The sequence below is a fragment of the Dermacentor andersoni genome, chromosome 10 (assembly GCF_023375885.2).
Source record: "Dermacentor andersoni chromosome 10, qqDerAnde1_hic_scaffold, whole genome shotgun sequence".
Taxonomy (NCBI): domain Eukaryota; kingdom Metazoa; phylum Arthropoda; class Arachnida; order Ixodida; family Ixodidae; genus Dermacentor; species Dermacentor andersoni.
The window spans coordinates 73,809,980-73,821,269 of NC_092823.1; the positions used below are offsets into that span (position 1 = coordinate 73,809,980).

General features: G+C 46.7%; 1 pseudogene; it reads right to left on the reverse strand.

Moving 5' to 3' along the window:
• LOC126543486 (ryanodine receptor-like) overlaps positions 1-10,230 on the reverse strand; it is a 59,656-nt pseudogene extending 49,426 nt beyond the window's left edge.
• Between the last annotated feature and the right edge of the window lie 1,060 nt (positions 10,231-11,290).

An 11,290-nucleotide genomic window follows, 5' to 3' on the forward strand; every position in this document is an offset into this window, starting at 1 on the left:
GCGGCATGTATTCTTATGTCCGCAAATACATTCGATCATGTGCAGCTTGTCAGCGACGGAAGACATCTTCGCATGCGACAGGCCCTCTGCAACCTTTACCCTGTCCTGCACGCCCTTTTGATCGGGTTGGCATCGACCTTTATGGGCCTCTTCCATGCAGTGCTAACGGAAATCGTTGGATAATTGTCGCCGTAGACCACCTGACCAGATATGCTGAAACTGCTGCACTTGCTTCGGCTGCTGCTCGCGACGTGGCCGCATTCATCTTACGGCATTTCGTCTTACGGCACGGCGCACCGCGAGAACTGCTCAGTGACCGAGGCCGTGTCTTCTTGTCCGAAGTTATTAATGAGCTACTCGCCGCGTGCCGCACTATTCACCGCACCACTACGGCGTATCACCCACAAGCTAACGGTCTAACGGAACGATTCAACCGCACTCTTGGGGACATGCTCACCATGTATGTTGCGTCTGATCATTCCAATTGGGACGATGTCCTCCCTTTTGTGACGTACGCATACAATACCGCCGTTCAGGCTACCACAGGCTTCTCACCATTTTTCCTTCTTTATGGGCGTGAACCATCCACTACCCTCGACACCGTACTACCATATCACCCGGATGCCTCTGAATTCACCCCTCTTTCCGAAGTTGCTCGCCATGCTGAAGAGTGCCGCCAACTGGCTCGCTCGTTCACGTCGGATACCCAAGGAATCCACAAAGATCGCCACGACAACGATCAGCCCACACAGTCCTTCGCCGTGGCCTCTCACGTCTGGCTTCGGCTGCCCTTCCAAGCTCCAGGCCTTAGCCCAAAGCTTGCTCCGAAATATCAAGGTCCGTACCGGATCGTCGCGTGTACTTCGCCTGTGAATTATGTGGTCGAACCGGTGACGCCATCTTCGGACAAACGCCGCCGTGGCCGCGAGACCGTTCACGTCAGCCGCCTGAAGCCGTACCACGACCCCCTTATCGTATCGTCGCCTTAGGTCGCCAGGATGGCTCCTCTTCGCCGCGGGGGAAGTTGTAGTGGGTAATATGCCTGTGGCACTGTAGTTGTAGTGGGCAATATGCATGTGGCACTGTGCGGACTGCCACCGCTGCGGCGCGAGACACGAACTCGGGCTGTTGATGCGAAGCGCTAGGACTCGTGAACTAGAGCTACCTGCGATACCCCGACGAGCTGCAATAAACCCCATTTCAATATATATATATATATATATATATATATATATATATATATATATATATATAAGATTGAAGCTACAGCTTGTTTCTGCTGTCGAAATATAAAAATTATTTAGCAGTCTAGTGCTCATTGATGAGACGTCAGTTCGAAGCAGCTTTCAATATGCAACACAGAGTTGCCTAATTTCACCCATGGGAGATGAGGCTGCTCCTCTCGCCAACGAACAATTACCATAGTGCAGTAGTGAAATTGATGTAGCAACTGATCAATGGCAATTATACAGCCGAAGCTAGCTGATATGCTCTACAAGAACAAATAATCGAGTAACAACACAATAAAACAAGATTGTCTAGAGAGACATGACAGCATCATATGAGCAAACCGAGCTATCTTTCATTGCGAAAATATAAATAGGAAAATTTTAAAACAAAGGGTATGTCTGCAAGACTTTATCATACTAATCAGTGAAGTCACGTGAATATAAAGAAGTAAAATATCTCTAAATTTACTCTCAGGGGCACAAATTGCCCTTGTATAGCGGTGCCAAGGGAACTGCGCTTCTCCTCGGACTATTCCATTGAACTTTCAGGGCTTTAACGGGCCACTGTGGTCGGGTGCTAGTATTCGCTTTTCAGTATCTGTAGCTTCAATCTGCTTAAGGTGCGATGATGAAGACTTGATATAAAAATCCACTCCGCCAATGACATGCCTAGGAAATTATGTTCAAGCGCCTAAAGGTGCTGGAAACGTCAGTGTTAGAGTAAAAGCTCGTCAAACCGTACCAGCTTAAATGGTAGTTTCCTTTTAAATGTAGCAAAATATCCCCGACTCAGTGGCCTTTGAATATAATGTATTTTCTATCCGGAAAAACTGTACCAGCTTACGGCGTACGTATCGGTTAACACGTACTGTTTCCACTTTTCATTGTCTCCATCGGGAGGCCCGGCAGAACAACAAGCCTCAGAGATCGGAACAGCCTCCAAGTGCCCTATTCGTTTGCGGGTGAAGCCACATCAATATCAACATAATTTCAACGCCGCGCTGGCCATGCCAGAAAGCGCTGTGGTGTCGTGCAACCAAGGACTCGCGTATGCCGAAGCTTGGATAAAAAAGACGCTGGGTGCTCAACACAGAAGAAAAATTAGACATAGTTTGTGCCATGCTCGTGCTATCGAGTGCATCACTAAGAATTTGGCACTGGCACGCGACAGGGATCCACTGCTGACTACGGTGGGCGGCATTTGGAATGCAAAGATGTTGCCCGGCAGCACTGCTGCGACCGCGAAGAGATGTCGGCTACGAGGTTCGACTTTTCGTCATCGTTGCCTGTGTTGTTGCCAAAGTGTCGACTAGCGACAGTGTTGAGGACGACACTGAAAGCAACAGCACGGGCGATTCAGGCCCGACAGTGGCAGAAGCTGCGCGTTACGCCAGCCTTACAAATGCAATTGTCGCAACAACAACAGCATCCCGCAATGAAAACGGCGCCCCGCGACGTCTGCAGCGCTACCGCGCGCATGCACAGAGAGTACGTTACACCGACAAGGAATCTGCCATGCGAGTGTTTGCCGAGAAGAGGGGGCTGGCTGAAAAGCTGCCTCGCAGCTTCAGTAAGCTTGAGGGCGCTGTCATCGGTGCTAGGCCGTGGCGGCATCAAACAAAAATAACACTTTTGTCGCGCGAAGTGAATAAATACTGTATGTTTTTCCCCCTTTCAACGACTCTCTGAGTTCCTTTTTGACAGGTAAGTGGGCGATCTCATGCTATTTCTATTAAGCGATTATGCTATTTCGTTTAGTACGTACCTTTTCTGAATTCCGGTCAACTACGGTTTAACGAGGTTTCACTGTACGTACATATCAGGTATTGTACGTATATCAGGTGTTCAGGTATATTATGAATAGACTCATGTTGAACAGCATCTTTATAAAGGAACAATGTGAGCTCTAACACAAGTCCATCATCTACTCTTGGATCGCATTATAACTTTCTCCATTGAGCAATATACCTAAAGGCTGAACACTGGTAAAATGACAATACTACAGTCAGTCAAGTCTACCACACAGTAATCGCAGACAACATGCCGTGGCAATGAAGGGAAAGCTAAGGGAGTGGAGCTTCTGCATATAAGTTACTGCCCCTAGTAGTGCAGTCATAGCGTAAGAACACTTTTGGTTTCTAGGAATAGATCATAGCTTAAGAGCACTTTGGTTTCTAGGAATAGATACTGCAAATCAGCGTAGCTTCCACGTGTGAAGATTTGATGTTTGCCTAAACACGAATGAGAATAACCGAAAAATAGGTCATACTTAACACTCACTTGTGTACTGTGTCGTATTTGCTGGTGCAAATAAGGCGTTTCTTTCTCTTCCACAGCTTAAGCTAATTCTAATGAGAATGTGAGACAGGTTTCAGGAGTGCTCTGACTTGTGCATACTTCGCTCCCATAGCTTTGGCTTCATTGCTACAGGAAGTTGTCTACGAGTATAACCAGGTTCATAAAATAGCACCATTCATGCCTAATGCCTGATGAGGCAATCTTAAGTTGTGTATAGCCGCAAAGTACTGCAGAGAGAGTGTTCATATTCGCAGCGTAATATCTAAGAAGACACACCCACTGACGGAGAAATGAAATGCAAGGGACATTCACTGGTGTTCCTGTCTTCTTGAATTTTGTGCTGTGAATATGAATGCAAGCGCTAGCAATCGACCGGCCCTCCTTAATTGCTGGACAGCTACTGCAGAGAACTAAACCAAGAGCAAAGAACAGTCCTTAGCGTTCACAAGAGAATGGATGTGGCATCAGGCTGCTCGTCAGTGGTCAAAGAGAAAGGTCGGTACAGGTTGAAAGAGCCACACTCATTCTCGTGCACAGACGTGTCAGCGCACTGCAAGTTATACCGTTCTGTCGAACGTCAATATATGAAAGATAGATGCGTCAGACCTTAATATAACGAACCTCGATTTAATTAAATTCCCAATGTGATGAACTATATTCATTTTCCAATAATAGCTTTATTGAAAATCGAGTATTGTTTCGATTTATCAAAGTAATTTTGCGACAGAGGTTTGACTTAACAAAGTTTTCGGCCATTTCAAGCTTATACTTGGAGCTTGTACGGCCAGGAAATCTGCCACAAAATGAAAAAGAAAACCATAATAATGCTGGCGATGCAAAAGTTATTTTAAGCGTCCTTTTGCGTGAAGAGTTTGGGAGGCTAAAATGCTGTTAAAGCGCCGGGACGCTGTAGGCAGCAAACACCGCTGCGGCATTTGCTGTGTTGGTACACAACATGCGAGTTGCGGAGGCAGCGCACGCGGTAGCTTGCAGTGCTCGGAGAAACACGAGAGCTGGCTATTCCTTTCGCGCAAAGGAGTTGCGGAGGCAGGGAACACGCGGTAACATGATCAAGTGCTAAGGGCAGTTGGGGTGAGTCGGGGGCAAACATACACCTCTCTGTCTTCTCCTCCTAGCGTGTGCGGCGCTTCCTCGTGCACGACCATATATGCCACGTGGCGTATCTTGGGGGTAATCTTCCCCTAGCAAGTGTAAAGGTCGAGCCGACAAGCTTGGTGCCTTGGTGCGCGCTAGGTTCCCACACATTTTGTCTTGACAGTCACATAATCCCTAGTTTCAGAGACAAGGTGCGAAGCATTCGCTCGCGTTGCGAAAGCGAGTTTGTGGCCATCAAGTGAGATATCTGTTAATGTTTGCCTGAGCTCGCGTGACGCCGAAAAAACTACAAACCTTGCTTTGTATAGTTGTCTCTCTGCTATCGCCATCAATGCTCCGCCTTTCTGCGGTGAAACTGGCTTTTCATTTTTTTTTGTCCAAGACGAATATCTGATATCGTTCAATGGAACTATCATTCTATCCGAATAAGAGAAGCAACCTTGTACAATTCTGCAAGCAGTTTGACCCAGTTAATATAGCCTTACAAGAAACCGAAGCTGAAGAATTCAAGGTCAGTGGTTACCTCACTCACGTCACTGACGGTAAAACGAGGACAGCAATCCTGACCGAGAATGCCATCAACGCTCAACGACACGACATCCAACACCGCACCGAACACACCCTCGTCGAAATCGTACTCGAGAAAAAACAGCAGCTGATGATGATGAATGTGGTGTTTTGTGGCGCAAGGGCCAATTGTGGCCAAAGAGCGCCAGGGCGGTGCTAATGTGTTCGCAATGGAGCTATGATTAACGAAAGGCAGATGTTACGGTGGCTGTATAGAGGCCTAAAAACAGTTGCTCTAAAGTGCATGAAACCTATAGAACATAAAAGTATGCCAATGATCAATGCGCTGTACAATGAACACGAAATACGCATTGTAAGATAATTATCAGATAGTGACGTATCTCATGGATAAACATTTTGCAATAAGCACTACTGCCTTAACAGAGCCCTTGGAATGCAAGGGCCTGGAGGCACGCGCTTTGCAAGACAACCATCACAGCGGCATCTTCTAAAAAGAGGATGTGCTATGAATTTATGGGGCTAAAAACTTGCAAGTCTACATCGTTCAAGAAAGCTATGACTGCTGTGGTGTCAAAGAACGCTTCTTCACCAAGAAACATTGCTGGATGGAGAGGGGTGTGCGGGCGATATACAAGAGGAAAATGTCTCTTTCTTTCAGCTTCGCATTCCCGACACTCCAGGAGTACGTGGAGAACGGTCAGCCTCTCACCACATCTACCACACGTTGAAGGCTCATTTCTAGTCAGTAAAAAATTGTGGGTGCCATAGCTGTGTCCTATCCTGAATCGACAGAATAGGACATCAGTACGTCGTGTTTTCGTTTTCGGGGGCCAGAAACCTAACTTTGGCTTAATCTAGTGAAGCTTATTCTTAGTTTCCATGTCCCATAAGCGTTGCCAGTGGCTTCGCAGATTCTTCCGTAAGAGAGGCTTCAGATCTGTGACCGGGACAGCAGCCGTAGGAATAATTGCTTGCGAGGTGAGTGATGTAGCCATTTCATCAGCTAGTACATTCCCCGCAATGCCTCTATGGCCAGGTACCCAGCATATAATGACATGCTGGTTAGATATATACGTTCTACATAGAATGGAGTAGAGCTTAGCCAGTACCGGGTTTTTGTGTTTACAGAGTGACTTCAATGCTTTTACGACGCTTAAGGAGTCTGTGAATATAATTGTTTTTTGAAGATTTGATTTTGTTATATGTTTCACAGCCGACAATAGTGCCTGGGCCTCAGCCGTAAATATACTTCTTTCAGGGTGCAGTACACCGGATTCAGAGAAAGATGGACCAATGACTGCATAGGACACCCCGGCATGCGACTTAGAAGCGTCAGTGTAAAACTCTGTGCACGAGTACTTGTACTGTAGTTCTAAGAAATGCATTTTAATATGTGGCTCTGGCGCATGTTTAGTGATCTCTACAAAGGATGTGTCACACTCTATCAGCTGCCACTGCCATGGCGGCAACAGTTTCGCTGGAGACATAAGACAATATTCAAGCACTGGAACACCCATTTCCTCACTAAGGTTCCTAGCACGCAAAGAGAACGGTCTTCTAGCTGCAGGTCGGTTATTGAAGAGCATGGCATCGGTCATATCGTTAACGCATGCATAAGAGGGGTGTTCAGGGTTTGAATTTACTTTGAGGAAATATGCAAAACTGCTATATGATCTCTGAAGATGGAGTGACCATACATTTGCTTCTGCATAAAGGCTTTGTACGGGGCTTGTCCTGAAGGCTCCGGTCGCGAGGCGGATTCCTAAATGATGGACAGGATCCACCATCTTTAAAGCACTTGGTGTAGCGGACTGATATACAATAGCGCCGTAGTCAAGACAAGAGCCAACAAGACACCTATACAAGTTCAAAAGACATTTCCTGTCACTGCCCCATGTTGTACTTCAATGAGTTCATTGTCTTGAGGCACTTAGCCTTCAAGTATTTAATATGCGGGATGAATGTCAGTTTCGAGTCCAATATAATGCCGAGAAACTTTTGCTCGGCGCGTATCGGTAATCTGCTACCAGACAGCTCAATAGCAGGACATGATACTGTTCCTCTCTTATTCGTGAAAAGAACGCATGTAGTTTTCTGTGGGCTCAACCTAAAACCGTTTTCTTCAGCCCATTTTGCCACTTTATTTAGGGCATGCTGGACATGTTCGCAGAAAGTAAAGTTCCACGATTTAAAACCAAGCTGCACATCGTCTACATATACATAGTATGACATTGTTCGTGGGAAAGCCACGCCCAAAGAATTTATTTTCACAATAAAGAGTGTGCAGCTTAGCACACCACCTTGTGGAACCCCAGTTTCCTGGGGGAAAGACCTTGACAAGGCATGGCCCACCCTAACACGAAATGTTCGGTTAGAAAGATAACTTTCAATGATATTTAGCATACTCCCGCGGATACCCATAGCGGGAAGGTCTCGAATAATGCCGAAGCGCCATGTGGTGTCGTATGCTTTATCCAAATCAAGAAATACGGAGAGAAAAAACTGTTTATGTATGACGGCATCTCTTATATTTGCCTCAATGCGGACAATGTGATCTACGGTCGATCAGCCTTCTCTGAAACCACACTGGTGAAGATCTAGTAGTCTATTGCTCTCTAGGATATAGATTAGGCGCCGGTTTATCACCTTTTCAAAGAGCTTGCAGAGACAGCTTGTCAAAGCGATAGGTCTGTAACTACAAGGTACGGACGGGTCCTTACCTTCTTTGAGTATGGGTATTATTATAGCTTCTTTCCAAGAAGATGGAATATATCCAGCGGCCTACATGGCAATAAAAAGTGAGAGGAGTGCTTTCTGTGTTTCAGGGTGCAGATACTTGACCATTTCACATATGATACGGTAACCACCTGGTGCTGAGCTGTTACAACAAGCAAGAAAATTTTTGAGCTCAGCTAGACTAAACGGGCGGTTGTAATCTTCATAATGGCCACATTTCCGATCAAGGGGCTGTCGCTCTGCACGTTCTTTGAACTTGAGGAATGATTGCGTGTAATGAGATGCACTGGATATATAGGCAAACTGTTCACCCAGGCAGTCTGCCTGGTCTTCCAGGCAATCTCCTTCGGTACTTAATACGGGCAGGGGGTTCGACTCCCGGCCTTTTAGTTTATTTACCCTATTCCACACCTTTTCCTCGTCTTTGTAAGAATTTATCCCAGATATGTACTGCTCCCAACTCTCTCTCTTTGCACGTCGACGTGTTCTCCTGCCTTGTGATTTGACATGTTTAAAATAATAAGATTTTCAGCTGTTGCAGAATTGCGAAGCAATCCCCAAGCTTTGTTTTGATTTTTTCGTGCTTCTCGGCATTCGTCATTCCACCAAGGGATGCAACGTTTCTTTGGCCGTCCGTTAAATTGTTTACTGCACTTTGTTGCAGCATCAATAATAAAACCAGTTAGGTATGCCACAGCATCGTCTATATTAAAATCAGAAACGTCGTCCTCGCCTAAATATGCGAGTTCTCGAAACAGTTCCCAGTTTGCTGATTCGACGTTCTATCGAGGGAAATTGGGTGAGCATGTATCTGGTTTTGTTAGATTTAACGTAATTGGGAAGTGGTCACTCCCATAGGGGTTCTTGAGAACAGACCACTCCAGGTACGGAAATAATGAGCTGGAAGCTAAGCTCAAGTCAATGGACGAGTACGTTTGATGTGTAACATTGTAGTACGTCGTTTTTTTTATTCAATAAACATGCAGCTGAAGAAAATAGAGTTTTCTATCAGGCGCCTACGTGCATCGGAACGCGTGTCGCCCCACAGAGGGCTATGTGCATTTATATCACCAACGACTGTATATGGCGGAGGGAGTTCATCGATGAAGCTTTCAAAGTCTGTTTTAGTAAGGTGACAAGAAGGGGAGACGTACATCGAACTAACCTTTATTAGCTTACCAAATAGCACAGCTCGTACTGCAACTGCCTCGAGGGGAGTTCTGAGACTTAATTGCTGACATGCAACACCCTACCAGTACCAGTACTCTTACCAGTACTCACCTACGGGGCAGAAAGCTGGAGGCTCACGAAAAGGGTTCTACTCAAAATGAGGACGACGCAACGAGCTATGGAAAGAAGAATGATGGGTGCAACGTTAAGGGATAAGAAAAGAGCAGATTGGGTGAGGGAACAAACGCGAGGTAATTACATCTTAGTTGAAATCAAGAAAAAGAAATGGGCATGGGCAGGACATGTAATGAGGAGGGAAGATAACCGATGGTCATTAAGGGTTACGGACTGGATTCCAAGGGAAGGGAAGCGTAGCAGAGGGCGGCAGAAAGTTAGGTGGGCGGATGAGATTAAGAAGTTTGCAGGGACGACATGGCCACAATTAGTACATGACCGGGGTTGTTGGAGAAGTATGGGAGAAGCCTTTGCCCTGCAGTGGGCGTAACCAGGCTGATGATGATGATGATGAACACCCTGATCGACTATTATGGCTACACCCCCCGAGGAGGAGAGTGCATCATGATCTTTGCGAAAAATTGCGTATTGCCTAAGAAAGTTGGTCTGGGTTAATTTTAGGTGTGCCTCTTGAACACACAGCAACTTGGGATTGTGTTTATGTAGGAGTTCTCTAATGTCGTCGAGGTTATGGAGAAGTCCTCTAACATTCCGTTGTAGTATTTGTGTATCCATTATGCTATATGTGTAGTGTGCTGTGTGTTTAAGAGACTGAGATTAGTTCACGACCGCTTTGCAGGTCCCGTGACGGGAGTTTTGACTTTTCTGGAGCGGTCGAGTGATGCTCGCCGCTCCTTAGGCGCTGGTGGCGCCGTCTGGCTGGTCGTTTTGTCCATCGCCTCTTGCGAGGCGCTGGACACGCACTGTTCCGAGTGCTTTGTTTGGTCAGAAGGCCTCGGCACGTTGGACGAGGCCTTTGGGGGCACCTCCCCGGAGGTGGATGGCCCCTTCTGCTGGGGTGATGGAGCAGCGCTAGCTGCAACCGCCGCGGGGGCAGGTGGCGTAACTGCCCACTCACTGCTTGTGGGTCGGACAGCTGCCGGGAGCCATTGTTGCGCTGCCCCCTGACGCGCCACATCGGCAAAGCTGTTTTGCAGGTAGGACACCCGCCTACGCGCTTCATTGAATGAGAGGTTCTCCTTTACTTTAATTGCTACGATTTCTTTCTCTTTTTTCTAGGATGGACAAGACCGCGAGTATGCCGCGTGGTCCCCATCGCAGTTTACACAGTGTAGAGGTTTATCGCAGGATTCAGTGGGGTGCTCGAGTGCACTGAACTTAGCACAGGTCAATTGGCTTCGTCAGTTTTGCGAGCTATGGCCGAATCTTTGGCACTTGAAGCAACGGAGAGGGTTAGGTATGTACTGCCTTACTCGGATCTTAATATAACCTGCTTCTATTGTTTCTGGTAGAACACTGGAGCCAAATGCGAGAATTAGGTGTTTGGTATCGATTTCTTTCCCGTCGCGCCTGATTCTAATTCGTTTTACGTTGATGATATTTTGATCCTTTCACTCTTCCAAAAGTTCAGCCTCGGTCACGTTCATAAAGTCGTCTTCAGAGATCACACCGCGGATGGTGTCCATGGTGCGGTGTGGGGTCACTGAAACCGGAGTGTCCCCAATAGACTAGGTTACTTAGTTTTGGGCACTGGTTATTGACACGCATTTCTAAGAGGAGGTCTCCACTTGCTAGCCTAGATGCATTATAGCCTGGGCCAATAGTTTCAGTTAGACATTTGGAAACCAGGAAAGGCCAGATCATTCTCGTTGTCTTTCCAGGTTTTTCAGAATGAACGACTTGATAGCGGGGAAAGTTTTCACTGTGTCGGCCAAAAAATTTAAATACTTCTTCGGTGCGCCCTCGCTTCTGAGGGCGATCAGGGAGTTTTGGAAAGGAATAAGTCATAAGGGAATGTTCAGTTTTCGCCAGTAACGGCAGCCACCCACCATGGAGCCCAACAAGGGGACCCGACAGGTCTTATAAAGAAACAAGTCCTGCGGACGCCAACTGTACGTTTCCGCTATAACCAAACATGTACAACCAAGGTTGATTGCACCACACATGGTTAACCCTTGCTGCCGGGAAGAGCGGAAGTAAAATGGAAAAGAAGAGAAGACAGGAAAGATCAAAAGTTA